The sequence below is a fragment of the Hippopotamus amphibius genome, chromosome 10 (genome assembly GCF_030028045.1).
Source record: "Hippopotamus amphibius kiboko isolate mHipAmp2 chromosome 10, mHipAmp2.hap2, whole genome shotgun sequence".
NCBI lineage: Eukaryota > Metazoa > Chordata > Mammalia > Artiodactyla > Hippopotamidae > Hippopotamus > Hippopotamus amphibius.
Window position 1 is genome coordinate 34,028,657 of NC_080195.1, and position 17,841 is coordinate 34,046,497.

A 17,841-nucleotide genomic window follows, 5' to 3' on the forward strand; every position below is an offset into this window, starting at 1 on the left:
CCTGGAGTCCCAGGCTTCACTCGGAATCAGAATCTTTGGGGAGCTTGGGTGTTCTGGCTCTGCCCAGAGGAGCCTCAGAGTAACGCCGACTTCACCTCGCCGTGGAGAACCTTCCAGCGGGGGCCCCTGAAGGATGCGTGGTCTCTGCTCCAGTCTGGCCATCTGCAGTGTTTCACTGGTCCTGCAGCTCATTTACTCTAGAGCCTCCATTGGGCCAACGACTGGAGGGCCTCTTTCATGTGCTCTGTGTCATCCCTCCTGGTTTATGGTGAATGTCTTGCCACCAGGACCACACATTTCTTTTTTCTTTTTTTTTTTAAGAGTTTATTTAGCAAAAATTAATTCAACTCAGGCATCGCCAAACTGAAAGTGGTAGGAGCACTCCACTGACAAGAGTTGGGGAAAGACTTTTACAGAGAAGATAGGACCACCCATTTCTGATACACAAGTTCTTTAGCTGTGGTGCACGTGTCCTGTTTAGTTACTTAGCAGTTGTTTTCTTGTGCCCAAATGTAGTTCAACACTTTACTCTTTGAAAATACGTTATTTGGAAATAATTTCAAATTATAGAAAAGTTTCAGAGATAAGAATAGAACCAAAAGTATCTAAAGCCTTTACCCAGATCCACGTGTTAATATTTTGCACCATTTGTTTTTCATTTGTGCATTCTCTCCCTCTATATATATATATAGTATATATACATAAAATTATTATGTCATGTTTTTTTCTGAACCATTTGAGAGTAAGTTCATACACTATAGCTCTTATTCCAAAATAGTTCAGTGTGTATTTCCTAAGGAGAAGCGTGTTTCTAATATGACAACAGTGCAGGTATCACCCAGTTTATCTTATCTCAGTTTATCTCATTGTCTGCACTCTGACTCTGGAAGCTGACTTATAATCTCCTTTATAGCCTTTCCCCTAACTCCTAGGACCAGGCATTCCATGTAGCTGTTATGTCTCTATCATCCTTTAATCTGAAACGTTTTCACAGTCTTTCTTTTGTGAAATGATGTTTTTGAGGAATACAATCATTGTTTTTAATAAATTTGTTTATTATTGGCTGCATTGGGTCTTTGTTGCTGGACGGGCTTTCTCTAGTTGCGGTGAGTGGGGGCTACTCTTTGTTAAGGTGCAGGGGCTTATCGTGGTGGCTTCTCTCGTTGTGGCTCACGGGCTCTAGAGTGCAGGCTCAGTAGTTGTGGCGCATGGGCTTAGTTGCTCTGTGGCCTGTGGAATCCTCCCAGACCAGGGATTGAACCCGTGTCCCCTGCATTGGCAGGTGGATTCTTAACCACTGCGCCACCAGGGAAACCCCACAATCTTGGGGTTAGAGGAGTGATCTCGCGGTGGGATTCAGCCTGTGTGTTCCTCGTGGGGATTCTGCTTAGGGATGTGTTCTTGTCGGTCCCCATCTGCCCCTCGTTGGTGATGCTCATTTGGTGACCCAGGCAAGGTGACGATTCGTTTTTTCACCATGTGGTTGCTGTTTTTCTCCTTGTAACTAATAGGAAATACCTTACTTTTGTCTGTTTTGTTTTGATGCCTGTCCATCAACTCTTCGCAGTAAGGAAATTCGCATTCTTAAAGCCCACTTTGTGCAATTCAGGTGCTTGTCTTACATGGAGGCTCCAGCCTGACAAGCAGTTGATGGACTGAAGATTGATGAATAGGAGGCCTGAAAAGGCACTGAAGTAACTGTTGCTGGTTTTTTACGGATGCTCATGTGGTGAATTATTCCGAGGCGCTCGCACTCCTAAATTCATGGTAAGAAAATTTCAGTCTGGTGACGACGTGGAAGGCTGTGTTTGCTGTACACTTGCAGGCACTCTGTCCTCCCGTGTTTGAACCCCAGAAACAGAGGTGGCAGCCGCCATACCACATGGGGAGCTGGTGGCCTGGCGGTCCTGGCCCTCCCACGGGGGCCGCAGCAGGGATGCCGTCACTGTGACGCTTGAGGAGGCCGCCCCGGAAGGGACCTCTTTTTCCGAAGATCTGCCCTCTGCAAAAGAAGCTTTCATGTTGTCGGCCCTGTTTTGGAGATTGACCGAGATGTTTTGGTCTGAGGTTTGGTTGTCTCAGTTCACGGTGTCATTAGTGTCGCGTTCGTTTTCCCAACACCCTTGACTAAGAAAATGGCTAACAGTTTTTTTCCCATGAAGTGGTGATGTTCAGTATGAGTATTGATGTCCTGATAACTTAATAGCTGTTTGAAAAATAATACAATACGTTGAAAGAAAAAGAATAGTTTTTCATTCTTAACCACAGTTACTTAATAACGGGACGTGTGCCTCGCTTGGGCCCTGCACAGCCCTCCAGACCTTGGAGTCACAGTGGACGCTTCATCTTGTGTAGCCGTTGCGTTTTATCACAGTAGCTGCTCAAAATGTAGTTTCACAAAGATGTGATATCTTCAAAAGGAATGTCGCTCGGATGTTGAAAATGTGAATTGCCTGGAGCTAGTAGTTTGCATAACATCCAACAGATGTCCAGTACCCAGTGCTTTGCTTGAAAATTTAAAATATTCTGAAGCACAGTGATGAGCTCCCTTTGGTGCCCCAGGGTGCCTCGGTGCACAGTTTGGGAACCATCGAGTTAGGTATAAGAATCTTTCTGGGCATGTTTTGTAATCCTTCTGTAGCCTTTAGCTGCCCAAATATATACATCCAGGGCAAGTTAGGGGTTAAATAACTGTAAGGAGGAAGATTATAATTTCACAGCACATGGACAAGAGGGCAGAGATGACATTTCAACCTAATTGGCAAAAGATGAAAATTCCTTCTTTTATTTACAGTACGGCTCAGGTAGGAGGCCTGATCCGGCTCTTGGTCTGTACTGTGTTGTACCCTGCTTGCCATGGATAAGCCAATAGCTGTTTAACTACATTGTTTATTTGATAAGATTTTCTTACTTAACCTTTTCGTTTGGGTCACATGTTATTCTTCCCACGAGCTGCTTATTTTCTGTGGATTTATGATTTCCTTGTCAAATATTTTAGCAGTGTCCACCTCAGGCTTTGGAAGAATGTTGAAAATTGTCTCAAACCCAGAGTGTCACCATAAGGTTTCTATCTTTGGTACCAAGCTGTGCGGCTTAGCGAGCGCCTAGTAGCAATTAGATCTAGTTGATGGAATAATTTCAGCTTTCTGTATTTGAGCTTCAGCTGTGAAAAGACTTCTGTGAGAGGAAGGTGGATATTCTGAAAGTCAGGGTATCTTTAGAACAGTGACGAGGAGCACTCACTCTACACGCTGTGAGGACTTCAGAGCAGAGGATCACGGCAGGCGGCCTCCCCACCGAAGGCCGAGACCGTCCTTAAGACACAGTGGAATGGCCAGGTGTCCAGAAGGAGCCCCAAGCTGTGTGTAGCGGTCTCGGCCCTGGGCCAGCTCTGGGCTCACAAGCTCTGTGGCCCAGGCGGGGCTTGTCCTGGGACCTGTCCTGAGCCCAGTCAGCTGTGGTGTCAGCCACAATCCCCACCCTCACCCCCCACCCCCTGCAACATTTCCAAACACCCTTCACCACTGTGCTTGAGTCAGACTCGAACCCAGTCCTTGTTTAACAGATGAGCAAGCTGAGGCTCAGAGCAGGAAAGAGGTCCTCCGAAGTCACAGGTACAAGTACAGCCAGGACCTCGGTCCCCTGCCCCCCTGCCTGGAGTCCGTGCCAGGGACAGAGCTACCCTGGTCATTTCCTTCAGCTCTGATAATCCAAGATCTTTGAGATCAGAGAGGGATGGGAGTTTTTTTTTTCTTTCTATTGAACTGTGGTTGATCTACAGTGTTGTGTTAGTTTCAGGTGAACAGCAAAGTGATTTTTTTTTTCAGATTACATTTCGTTATAGATTATTACAAGATATTGGATACAGTACCCTGAGCTATACAGTAGGTCTGTATTGATTTATTTTATACATAGTAGGGTGTTTATAATGTAGAGTGTGTATATGCTAATCCCAGACTCCTAATTTATCCCCCCTTCCTTTCCTCTCTGGTAACCATAGGTTTGTTTCCTGTGTCTGTGAGTCTTTTTCTGTTTTGTAAATAAATGCATGTGTATTGTTTTCAGATTCCACATGTAAGTGATGTCACATGGTATTTGTCTTTCTCTGTCTGACTTACTTCGCTTACTAGGTCCATCTGTGTTGCTACCAATGGCATTATTTCATTCTTTTTTATGGCCGCACCGTATTCCGTGGTGAGCATGGGCCGCATCTTCCTTGCCCACTCATCTGTGAGTAGACGTTTAGTTTGCTCCCACGTCTTAGTGCTGCTGTGAATATTGGGGTGCATGTGAGGCAGGAGTTTAATAGGGAATAAACCTTAGAAGAACATGGAAATGACAGAAATCCAGTTAACTTGCTAACTATTTGGATCCATAGATCTAGAATAAAGGCATCAGGAGGGCAGGGATGTTTGTCTCATGCTGCTGCATTTCCACCTCCTAGGATACTGCCTGGCGACCAGGAGACGCTCTGGAGATGTGGGGGTGGCTGCACGGGCACACTCTAGCTTATGGGTCGTGTTTGTGGGTAATATTACACCTAGGTAGTCAGGATTCTGGTAGGATATGGGCTACTGGATTCTTTTAAGTTTGCTTAGATAAACTTTATTTCATGTTGCAATCAAATAACCTATGGCAATAATAATAACGTCTGTGCTGAGTTCTCACTGCTAGAATATGATGTTGAAGACAGTATTATAACATTGGTATGTATGTCATCACCCACGGAATACCCTACTTACGACTTTTTTCTGTTGCGTGTTTGCAGTGCTGGCCACAAAGGGAGTACAAGTGTGATCCGATCATAGCCAGAGTTTAAAATTCTGACCCCTCAAGAGGGGAAGCAGAGGAAAGCTGTGCCCCTCTCTGACCCAAGGCTGAAAGGTACCTCCCTTTTAAGGATCCCTGTTGTAATGCAGCGGTATTTATGCCCTTGGGACTAGGTCCTGGAATAACAACTTACAGGACTTGTACCGCATCATCTTTTTGGAAGCATCATCTTTTTGTTTCTATTGGGACCAAGTTAGAAGAGTGCTGAGCTGTGTAGAGGGGCATCCCAGGTCGGGAGACGAGGGAAATGGGGTCCTCCTCACCTGATTCTCGACTAAGCTCCGAGTGGAGTCATGATCGCCCCTCCTGCCTTCCAGCATCTTCACTGTGCTGTTCTTTCAGGAAACCTCTAGAGGCAGTTAACGGAGGACAGGATGTCAGACCCAAGGTGTTTCCCGGAGATTACTAGAGCTGCCAGACTTTTTCAAAGGGGAATTTTTCTGATCAGATAAGTTTGGAAAACACCGTACAGTATATTCCTCTTCTGCAGTGTACAGTGAACCTGGGCCTGTTAAAGGTTCTGGAAATTCCAAAGAGAAGACTTGAGTTTGGGTTAACCTCGTGGGTCCCAGCTTTCTACTCCACAGAATCCTTTTCCAACATGACAGTTCTTAACTTTTTAAGAACAGTGTTCCACCCACCAGCCTTTAAGAAACACTGCCCACGATGGGAAAATCTGATTCTGAGTTTGATTTGCTCTTCGTTAATAGTCACAGATTCAGCCAGCATCTCTCAGCCCCCGTCTTGGACCTTTGAAAAAATACAGATGCCCAGACTCCCGGAGTTTCTGGTCCTGAGTGTCTGGGCTGGTGCCAGTTACCTACATTTTTAAGATGCCCTGCAGGTGGTCCCAAATGTCCTAGAAGTTGAGAGTTACTCTGCTTGGAAGAGGTTTCTAATTCTGTTTCTTTTCTCTAAGGCTGTAGTAATTATATCCACTTCAAACTCCTTGACGTTGGGATGTTTCCTCAAGGGAATTGGTTTCCTTTTGAAAGAAATCTAATGTGACACGTCGCTTGGAGGTCCTCAGCCCCTCAGCCTCCTGCTGTTGGGTGCAGGGGATGGGGGTTTGGCCCCCGTCTGTTGCAGGCGTGGTCCTGAGGTTGCTGGAGGGCAGAAGGAAGTGATGAAGAGGAGGGCACATCAAGGGTCCCGCTCCTGAGCCCTCAGGTGCTGCTCAGACCTGGAACTCTGCCCGTCAGTCAGCTGCTGGCTTGGTGACATGGAGGTGGACCTCAGGTTGTCTTGGAGAAATGTCCTGTTAGGTTCTTCTCCTCTTTCACCTCATGGCCTGACATCCTCTCGAATCTTTGTTCCTTCACATTGTACCATGAGAAGCCAGGTGGGAAACAGCTCAGTGAGGTTGGTAGGGTTTCATTTTTTATTTATTTATTTATTTATTTATTTATTTATTTATTTATTTATTTAATCTTTATTGGAGTATAATTGCCTCACAGTATTGTGCTCGTTTCTGCTGTACAACAAACCAAATCAGCCATGTGTACACACATATCCTCATGTCTCCTCCCTCCTGCGCCCCCCTCCCAACCGCCCCATCCCACCCCTCCAGGTCCTTACAAAGCATCAAGCTGATCTCTCCGTGCTCTGCAGCAGCTTCCCGCCAGCCATCCACTTCACATTTGGCAGTGTGTGTATATGTCAGCACTCCTCTCTCACTATGTCCCAGCTTTCCCTCCCCCCTCCCCACTGGTGTCCTCAAGTCCGTTCTCTGTGTCTGCATCTCTATTCCTGCCCTGCCACTAGGTTCATCAGTACCATTCTTCTAGATTCCATATACATGTGTTAGCATACAGTATTTGTTTTTCTCTCTCTGGTTTACTTTACAGTATTTGTTTTTCTCTCTCTGGTTTGACAGACTCTAGGTCCAGCCACCTCACTACAAATAGCTCAACTTCATTCCTCTTTATGGCTGAGTAATATTCCATTGTATATATGTGCCACATCTTCTTTATCCATTCTTCTGTTGGTGGACATTTAGGTTGCTTCCATGTCCTGGCTATTGTAAACACTGCTGCAGTGAACACTGTGGTACATGTATCTTTTTGAATTATGGTTTTCTCTGGGTATATGCCCAATAGTGGGATTGCTGGGTCATATAGTAGTTCTATTTTTAGTTTTTTAAGGAACCTCCAAACTGTTTTCCATAGTGGCTGTATCAATTTACATTCTCACCAACAGTGCAAGAGGGTTCCCTTTTCGCCACACCCTCTCCAGCATTTATTGTTTCTAGATTTTTTGATGATGACCATTCTGACCAGTGTCAGGTGATACCTCGTTGTAGTTTTGATTTGCATTTCTCTAATGATTAGTGATGTTGAGCATCTTTTCATGTGTTTGTTGGCCATCTGTATGTCTTCTTTGGGGAAATGTCTATTTAGGTCTTCCACCCATTTTTGGATTGGGTTGTTTGTTTTTTTGATATTGAGCTGCATGAGCTGCTTGTGTATTTTGGAGATTAATCTTTTGTCAATTGCTTCATTTACAAATATTTTCTCCCATTCTGAGGGTTGTCTTTTTGTCTGGTTTTCTTTGCTGTGCAAAAGCCTTTAAGTTTCATTAGGTCTCATTTGTTTATTTTTGTTTTTATTTCCATTATTCTGGGAGGTGGATCAAAAAGGCTCTTGCTATGGTTTATGTCATAGAGTGTTCTGCCTATGTTTTCCTCTAAGAGTTTTATAGTGTCTGGTCTTACATGTAGGTCTTTAATCCATTTTTGAATTTATTTTTGTGTATGGTGTTAGGAAATGTTCTAGTTTCATTCTTTTGCATGTAGCTGTCCAGTTTTCCCAGCACCACTTATTGAAGAGGCTGTCTTTTCTCCATTGTATGTTCTTGCCTCCTTTGTCATAAATTAGGTGGTCATATGTGTGTGGGTTTATCTCTGGGCTTTCTATCCTGTTCCATTGATCTGTATTTCTATTTTTGTGCCAGTACCATACTGTCTTGATTACTGTAGCTTTGTAGTATAGCCTGAAGACAGGATGCCTGATTCCTCCAGCTCCATTTTTCTTTCTCAAGATTGCTTTGGCTATTCGGGGTGTTTTTGTGTTTCAGCTACTCAGGAAATTAATACCAGGATAGTGAGGTGGGTCCTGCTGCCACAGGCTGCCCCCTGGGAATTTTTCCAGGAAAGGGCCCAGGTGAGAGCATAGGACACAGAAGCTGTTACTGAACTCAGGTCCAGCTGCTCGCTGTTCGCAAGCTGATACTTGAGAGACAAGTGTTGGTAGAAAGGAAAGGTTGCTTTATTGAAGGCTGGAAACCAGGGGAAAAGGCAGACTCGTCCAAAGGCCAACTTCACCTGCTCATCAGGGGGCAGGAGCTTTTAAAGGGGGAGCCTCAGGGATGTATAGGTGGAGGGAGGGGGCTACATGCAGAAACAGCAGTCAGCTCTGACAGTCATCTTGAAATTGGTCCTGTGGTGGTCTGATCAGCATCATCTTGATTGTTTTAAGTACAGTTAATCTTCAGTTTTCCAGGGTCAGTTTGTTAACATTTCTTTGAGGCCAGTTCTTGGAATTGTGGCAGCTTCCGTCATGGCTACAGTCTGGTCATCATGTAGTTAATGATGGGGGTTTCCACCTGGCGGGGGTTTCAGTATCTATAAGACAGCTCACAGGACATGGCTCAGAATATTACCTATAGCTCTTGAAGAGGAACTAAAGGTCCTTGACTTTGTTTAATGACTAAACTATTATTTCATCCTGTTTGACTACTTTTCTTTGCTTTTGCATTTTCTCACTCTTCTGATTGAGTTTATTCTTTGGCTAAAGTTTTTCTACAGGCAAAAGGCAGGTTAGGACATGGTGGGGTCTGTCCTGGAAAGGCCCCATAGGGTCCTGCTCGGTTTTAAAGCCAAGCCAGAGTCCAGCAAATCGACCCAGTCGCTAAATCTTTGATCAGAGGCAGGCGAATCAAGCTTGTCTTCACATGGTCAACATGGGGTCACCAGCCTCACCACGGAAATGATGCCATTTGTCACCAGAGAGTATAAATGCCGACGGAAAGCAGCCCCTGTCCTGTGGATTTATGGGTGGAGGAAAGAGCCCTCACTGGTCTCTCTGTGTGGTGCAGGGACGTGATCTGCCCAGGGGTAGGTCAGAAGGAGAGGAAAGGGGACCGCTTTCTGCATACGGTTCCAAGCGCTGTGTAATCTACTTCACATGTATTGTGTATTTCCCCCATTTATTCCCTGCCGCAGCCCTGGGCAGTACTTCTTGTTAATTCTCTAAGTAAAGATGAGAGACATGGAAGCTCAGAGTTAAAATGTCTTGTGCAAGGTACACGGATGGCTTGAGAGTGATGGCGTAGAATTCAGAGTTAAATCTATTTGATTCCAGACTCCCCTTGGGTGTTCCCTGGCCCGTCCTGCTGTCTGTTGCTGGTCCTCATGTCAAGGTTGCCTTCACTCTTGCTCCTGAATATCTTCTTTGTGGTTGGGCTGGATAACAAGCTCTTTAAACGATAGAGATGCCTTGTAATGCTTTAGTGCTTATCGGATAGTGCTGCAGCCATGGGACGGAGCACTTTCTGTCACCAGTCATTCTGGGTCAGACTCTGAATGAAAGGAATGTGGTGGCAGAGGACCCAGCTTTTTTATCCCCTGAGTGTATTTAGATTATGCTTCTTTTGATTTTATAAATAGATAATTGGTTTTCAAATAAGCAGTTACTAATGCTCACTGGCAGTGTGCCTTGTGTCTAGAATTTGTGGCGTTAGCTAGAATTTTATAATGGCATAAAAAATTTCCTGGAGGAAATAGAATATCACCATGTGATATAAAGCCAACATTAGTAAAATAAATATTAATCCAAGGTTAACTGTTAGCCTAAGCTTTCTCTTAATTCAGAATCCAAGTTAAGCCTTACTGTGTTTAAAAAGAAAAAAAGAGAGAGGGAAAAACCTTTATTTCAGCTCACATTTGAAATTCTAATGTGAAAATCACCATAGACTTGCAAAAGCACAGCGTGAGTAATATGAACTGTCTCCATGAGTTAATTCCAGAAGCCAGATACCACTGCCCGGGAGGCACGTGGCCGTAAGCGTTCAGGTTTAGGGAACACAGGTTTCTCAAATGGTAGCTCTGGAGGGTGACCATTCAGTTAGACTAAACCTAAGTCGTAAGAACAGACGCCTTCTACAGGTAAAATGCAAAGGTGAATGATCTTTTGAAAGTCAGAAGGCTGGTGGGTGGCAGACACCGCTTCTTGTTTTGTCACCATAGATAGTGTTGCCTTTAGTTGCAGTATTTTTAAGAAACACTTTAGCCAAGACTATTACGTAGCCAACTGTTAGGCTTGGCCCGGTGTTTGCTTCTTATGTGTTATTTAATGGTAACCGAGGAATGCAGACAGTCCTCGGAGCTGCGGGACGCGTGGAATGAGGGATGTCCGTGTCAGCCCTCTCAGACCCGGAGGAAGAGCAGGTGGAATCTGGAAGCCCGGTGCAGGGTAGCAGGAAGGTGACAGGGGAGTTTAACTAAGCCGAAACAAGGCCTGTGGTCAGAGTAATTGGATTTATAGTGATTGGTAATTTTAGGGAAAATTACATGTATTTCTCTCTGTTGTGTTGTTCTGAATTATATTGGCTTATCATTTATCAGAAAGGACTGGGACGTTTGGTAGCCCGATACGTTCTGAGGAAAGGACGCTTAGCTCGGAATCAAATGACCTTACTTTTATTTTAACGTTAGAGACTGGTCAGATACCATATTTTACTCCATGGTTTTGCACTGAGTTCAGTGCAGCTTAGAATTTTTTTTCCCAGAGTGTATGTCCATGGTCAGTGTCTGCCCTCCATGCTCTGATGCGGTCCCCAGGGCTCCCAGCTGAGCAATCTGTTGAGGCATCGCCCGACGGTACCTGTTAGGATGGCTGCCTTTCTGCAGAGGGAACATGTTATTTGAGACTCTTTCTGTTATGAGACATAGAAACCCCAGCTCACTCTGGCGCAAGCAAGAAAGGCTTGGCTTATGTAAATACACAGGGTGGCTTCTGGGGTTCCTTGGTCCAGGGACTCAGATCTCTGGGCCCTGCTCTTTATGTTGGCCTCATTCAGCTAGTGGGAAACGTTAGGTGTCTGTAGATTTTATTCCAGCTGAAGAGGGAAGTGCTTCTCTCTTGGTCGTCCCGGAAGATCCCAGGACGAACTCTTGCTGGCCTTGATGGGGGCATGTGTCTGTCTCTAAACCAGTCCCCGTGTCTGGGGGTTGAATTACTCATTGCCCAGGTCTTGGTCGTGTGTATCACTCCTGCAGCCAGGTGATTTTCTCCACACACGAGCTGGAGAAAATGATGGTTTAGTAGATGCGCTCAGGCGCTTCGAAGGAAGCTGTCGGGACTTTGAGGGCACACGAGCATTGGGGTCTTTTTCCTTGACCCGGATGCTGCAGTGTCACTCATGGTCTAAGTGGTCAGGGTTGATTTTTTCACCCATAAGGTTCTTGTGTTGATTTCTCTGAGTCACCTGTGAAAACTTGAACCATATTCCTCTATTATGCTATCACTCACCAGGACAGTATCTAAAATCCCAGTAAATGGGGGGACCTATATTCAGCTGTAGTGCCCAGTAACAGCGCTGGCCTTCTTGAGGGAGGGCTGAGTGACAGCACTGTTGTGTTTTCAAGCCTCGTTTTTCTTTTTCTTTTTTGGGTGGGGGGGGGGGGCGGCTTGGTATTACTTTTATTTTTTTTTTTGACCTACAATAAACTACATATATTTAAAGTGTACAGTTTGATATTTTTTTTCTTATTAGTAATGTATACATGGCAATCCCAGTCTCCCAATTCATCCTACCCCAACCCTCTCAAGCCTCGTTTTTCTGTCCCAGCTTTGCCAGGACTCATTTTGGTGAGGCAGATACTCAAACAGAGCCTGGGCGAGTAAATTATTATTATAAACTTATCTGTAAAAGTTCTTTTTCATTGTCTAAGTTTTAGGTGTACAGCACGATAGTTCAGCATCTGCGTATACTACTGGTGGCCATTACCTCAAGTCTAGTTTCCATCCATCACCATACAGGTGACCCCCCTTCACTTGTCTGCACACTCATTTCCCTCACAACGTTATCGTTACGCTTTTGCATCTGCTTTCTTTTCCTGTTAATGAAAATGAATAACTTTCTAGGTTGTTGGAAAAATCAGAAGAAATTTCTGAAGCCTTTGAAATTATGATGAGCTCCCCACTCTTTTTAAAGTGTAAATCCCCTTTGAACTCTTCATCTTTAAAAAAAAGCTTATTGAAGTATAGTTGATGTACAGTATTATATAAGTTACAGGTATACTCACCGGTCTTAAATATCTACAATAGCAGCTTTCTGTCTTCATGTTAGGAGATCAATTTCAGCACACCAGAATAATAACTCAATTTTATTCTCTCCTTTATGGGCCTTGGGTTCCTCGAAAGTGAAATTATGAGTATAAGCATACTGTTGATACCCAGTAGCTGACATATTTTTATATTCATTTTTGGAGTTAAAGAAGCATCAGCCTTCAATAAGAATTTTTTCTCTTTATAGAACAAGTGACAGGTTTTAAAACTAAAAATCAGAAAAAAAGAAAATAATTTACATCACAATTGATATCTTGCAGAATTCTGCCCCAAATTAATAAAAAATTTTAACCTTGGAACTTTAAAAAGGGCGTTATCTGACCTTTTATCCTTCATAGCAAAGTGGGTGAGAGAGGCTATCAAAATTCCACAAGTGAGATGAAGTTATGAGCCAGGCCTAAATATGTGATTTATATCTGCTGTATCTACTCCCCCTCCCCCAGTATATTTCCCTAGTTGTGGTTCACGGAGCTTCTTGGATTTGCAACCCAATATCTTTAATCAGTTTTTGAAAACTTTTGGTGAGTATTTCTGCAGCTGTTGCTTCTGTCTCCTCTTTTCTCCTTTTGAGATTTCAGTTACAGGCATGTTAGTTCTTTTATCCATGTCTCAGGTGCCACTTTAGCTCTTTTCTGTATTTTCATTCTTTTGTCCTCTCTGTGCTTTTATAGGGACATCTTCTCCTTACAGCTCTTTTACTTTAGGAAATCCCTCTTTTGCTGTGTCTAATCTGCTCTTAAACCCATCTGCATTTTTAATTTCAATTATTATATTTCTATTCAATTCTTTTACATAGATTCCAGGTAGCTGATGAAATTCATCATCTTTATTCTATTTTCTTGCACTTAGCAATTATAATTATATTAAAATTCCTCTTTGATAATTATAGTATATTGCCTAGATATTATAGCTAGAGGGTACACATTGTCCCTTCTTTGTCTTTCATTTTTGGTCATTTGTTCTTGTCTCTTGTTGTGGTTTGTAATTTTTTATTAAGGCCCTGACATTGTGTATAAAAGTTGTAGGGTCTCTGGGTGCTGTTATCCTCTTCCAGAGAAGACTTAAGTTTTTTCTGGCGGGCAGTAGAGTAAATCTATTTCTCTAGATACAGTCAACAATCATGATGATCGGGGTGGAGTTCAGGTGGGTATGTTTCTGTTGACCTGACCCCTAAGGCATTTGGCAATCAGGGCTTTGGAAGGGAGCTCAGAGGTGACCTCAGGAGGGTCAATGTGAGTGGAGGGGTGGACGTGGCAGCCAGGTTGAGGGACACGGAGCCAGACACAGAGACGCCAGGGCCGACGCTGTTCTGAGAAACCCGGCGTGCGACCAGATTCACACACACACTCTAATAGAAGTTCATAGACGGTACAGAGGTGGTAGGGTCTGCGGTCCTGTAGAACAGACTCTCTTCATTTTGTGTGAGTATTAGGGTCTGGGCTAAGCTACCCCCAAATACAGTGACTTGAATAATAGTTAATTTTTTCACTTAAAATTCAGAGGAGATGGTTCACATTAAATGCAAGAGAAGGACAAATATTGTATGCTAACTCACATATACGGAATTTAAAAATGGTACTGATGAACTCAGTGACAAGAACAAGGAAGCAGATACAGAGAATGGACTGGAGAACTCGAGGTATGGGAGGGGGCGGGGGGTGAAGGGGAAACTGAGAAGAAGCGAGAGAGTAGCACAGACATATATATACTACCAAGTGTAAAATAGTCAGTGGGAAGTTGTTGTATAACAAAGGGAGTCCAACTCGAGGATGGAAGATGCCTTAGAGGACTGGGGCAGGGAGGGTGGGGGGGACTCGAGGGGGGGGCGTCAAGGAAGGGAAGGAATATGGGGATATGTGTATAAAAACAGTTGATTGAACCTGGTGTACCCCCAAAAAAATAAAATAAAAAAAAAAAAAATGCAAGAGAGCCTGGGAGAATACATGTCTTCTTTGAGGCAGCACCATCATAGGTTGATCCCTAAGTGTGGGAGGGGTATGTAAAGCCCGGGGCGTGGCAGGTGTCGAGTGCATCAGCTCATCCTAGTGCTCGCAGTGGCTGGGTGCTGGCCTAGCTCTCATAATAGGACTGGTCTCTGGGGAGAGATAACATTAGGAATTATGATAAACTGTCATCCTGCATGCCAGTGGCAGAGTGAACAGCTAGGGCAGTGGAATCTCAGGGCAGTGTCGGCAGCCCGCCTGCTGCCCTGTGCCTCGGGCGTGGGCTGTGCACTCCGCCCGAGCTGGACCCTGTGCTGGCCCGTCGGCTGAGTGTCTTCCTCCACTCCATTCAGGGAGCCACACCTGCAGGGCCCACGTGTCTTGCACACCAGCTGGCTCTTTACTTTTGAATTAGCTGTGGCAGAGGGCCGGGCTCACAGGATGCCAGGAGATTTGTTCACCAGCCTCCAGGGCTCCGAGCTGTGGAGTCATCTCGGCCACCTCTCCTTTTTCCCTAGCGACAGATGGAGGGTCTTCACAGCGCTGGCTCCAGTGTCTTACTCCAGGCAGAGCCCTGGGAAGTGTCAGGTCTGTGTGTACATTCAGTCCCTGGGATGTCAAAGCCAGTGGCGCGAGTCTCCGTTGCCTTCATATTTTGGTTGCCTGGGTTAGTAACCTGATGCCTAATAGATGCAGGAGGGTGGTGGGAGGTGCTGGCTGGGGTCTTCTGTGCCACCCCCCCCAGCCCCAAGAGTAGAGCTGGTGTCCTGTTGAGAGCAGCTTCTAAGTTCCCCAGTACACCCCAAATTGATTTCCACATGCAAAAGGGAACACTAGTTTGTCAAACTTATACTGGTGACAGATAAGAAGGGGGGTTCCTGCAGACAACCTTGTGAATCAAGGCTGCTCCTCCTTCTCCTTCCCAAAGGAGAGCGGAGAGGCCAAGGGGGCTGGGAGGGTACCATGCTCCTGAGCTGAGGCGGAGGAGGGGCACGAGGCTTGCTCGGCAAGTTCCTGGGGTCTGCAAGGAGGGAAGGCTGCGTGTGTTCTCTCTTATTGGATGTCTGCTGAGCTCCAGGACCTGCTGACCTGCCCCAGGGCTAATGGAGCGCAGAGCAGAGCATTGGTGACAGAGGGTGTGGTGGGGTCACACGCAGAGGACACAAGACAGCCTCCTGCATTCAGGGTCCCTGAGAAATAGGCAGGCAGGCTCCCGCCACCAGCAGGCTCACATCCTGGCCCACAGAGGGAAGAGTAGCTTGGGCTGTCACAGGCCGGGGGAGAAGGCTCTCATATCCGCGCCGGGTGACATGCTGCTGCTGGCTGGGGATTTAGCTAGAGGATGCAGTCATACCTCACATGAGACCATCAATGCCTAAGTTGCAGCTCGGGATTGAGACCCTGCCTGCAAGGCTTGCTGGGGTCTTGTTCCATCTTTCTGTGTCAGTTGTGTAAAAGAATAGGACACCAACACAGAAAACAACTCACCACAGAGGGAAAAGCTACCCGCCCCCCCAGCCTCTCTGCTCTTGTGGTCAGAGGAGCAGGTGCAGGGAAGAGGGAGAGGTGTGGGGAGCAGACCACCGCTTCCTCCGTCTTTGCCCACCCACCTCGTCCCTCCTCAGCCAGTAAGACCGCCAGCTTGGCCTGCTTTGCAGAAAGGAGGGAAATCTTGCAATTGAACACGAGGCTGAAATGTTGCATGAACTTAAAAAGAACCCTTGTATTATGAAAATCTTTAAATATACACAAAAGTAGAATATAATGAACTTTCATGAACCCATCGCCCAGTCTCAACAGTTATCGACAATTTGCCAGTCTTGTTTCTTCTCTCCTTCCCCAACTTTTGTTTTATTAAATAAATTTTTTTTATCCATTGTCTGTTTTATACATAGTATCAATAACGTGTATGTGTCAATCCCAGTCTCCCAGTTTCTCGCACCCCACCTCTTCCCCCCTTGGTATCCATACATTTGTTTTCTACATCTGTCTCTATTTCTGCTTTGCAAATAACATCATCTATACCATTTTTCTGGATTCCACATATATGCGTTATTATACGATATTTGCTTCTCTCTTTCTGACTTACTTCACTCTGTATGACACTCTCTGGGTCCATCCATGTCTCTGCAAATGACCCAGTTTCATTCCTTTTTATAGCTGAGTAATATTCCATTGTATATATGTACCACACCTTCTTTATCTATTCCTCTGTTGATGGACATTGAGGTTGCTTCCATGTCCTGGCTATTGTAAATAGTGCTGCTGAGAACATTGTGGTATGTATCTTTTTGAATTATGGTTTTCTCAGGATATATGCCCAGTAGTGGGATTGCTGGGTCATATGGTAATTTTATTTTTAGCTTTTTAAGGAACCTCCATACAGTTCTGCATAGTGACTGTATCACTTTACATTCCCACCAACAGTGCATTCTCTCCACACCTTCTCCAGAATTTATTGTTTGTAGATTTTTTGATGATGGCCATTCTGACTGGTGTCAGGTGATACCTCATTGTGGCTTTGATTTGCATGTCTCTAATGATAAGTGATGTTGAGCATCGTTTCATGTGTTTGTTGGCCATCTGTATGTCTTCTTTGGAGAAATGTCTTTTAGGTCTTCCACCCATTTTTGGATTGGGTTGTTTGTTTTTTTGATATTGAGCTGCATGAGCTGCTTGTATATTTTTGGAGATTAATGCTTTGTCAGTTGCTTCATTTACAAATATTTTCTCCCATTCTGAGGGTTGTCTTTTCGTCTTGTTTATGGTTTCCTTTGCTGTGCAAAAGCTTTTAAGTTTCACTAGGTCCCATTTGTTTATTTTTGTTTAAATTTTCATTACTCTAGGAGGTGGGTCGAAAAAGATGTTGCTGTGAATTATGTCAAAGAGCGTTCTGCCTATGTTTTCCTCTAAGAATTTTATAGTGTCTGGCCTTACACTTAGATCTTTAATCCATTTTGAGTTTATTTTTGTGTGTGGTGTTAGGGAGTGTTCTAATTTCATTCTGTAGATGTCCAGTTTTCCCAGCACCACTTGTTGAAGAGGCTGTCTTTTCTCCATTGTATATTTTTACCTCCTTTGTCACAGATTAGGTGACCATAGGTGCATGGGTTTATCTCTGGGCTTTTTCTCCTGTTTCATTGATCTATATTTCTGTTTTTGTGCCAGTACCATACTGTCTTAAAGAATTTTTTTGTGAGAATATTTTAAAGCAAATCCTAGCCATTATGTCATTTCATGTGTAAATACTCCTGTGTATATTTCTAACACACAAGGACTTTTTTTTGCAAAACCATTATGCCATTATTGTTTACAACAAAATTAATATTACTTCCTTACTTAATATTATATAACACCCAATCCACATTCAAATTTTCCCAGTTGTTTCAAAGAGATCATTTTACAGTTACTTTTCAAATTTGTATATAAACTAGACCTGCATTTTGCATTTGGTTACTGTGTTTCATAAGTCTCTTTTATTATGTAATTGTTTCCCTAGTGAGCGCTCTCTTTTTTCCTCTTGACACTGATTGGTGGAGAAGCAGGTTCATTTGTCCTATAGCAAGTGTCACCCTCTTGACTGACTCCTCCTGGTGACATTGAACTTGTTTCTGTATCCCGGGTATTGCCTGTAAGCTGGTAGGTAGACTTAGAAACTTGACTAGATTCAGGTTCAATTATTTTTAGACAAGATTACTTCATAGCTGGTTATTTTAATA

The 17,841-nt window shown here is 44.3% G+C and overlaps 1 protein-coding gene across 8 annotated transcripts in view; it reads left to right on the forward strand.

Annotated features, from left to right (window-relative positions):
• The window catches only part of CSGALNACT1 (chondroitin sulfate N-acetylgalactosaminyltransferase 1), a 321,341-nt gene that overhangs the window by 158,942 nt on the left and 144,558 nt on the right, over positions 1 to 17,841 (forward strand). For 2 of the 8 annotated variants that reach the window (XM_057697975.1, XM_057697974.1), the window contains exon 3: positions 4,769 to 4,884. The exons of the other annotated variants lie outside the window; for them this stretch is intronic. The gene's annotated coding sequence lies outside the window, so the exon portion shown is untranslated. The remainder of the gene's footprint in view (positions 1 to 4,768; positions 4,885 to 17,841) is intronic. 8 annotated transcript variants of the gene reach the window in all.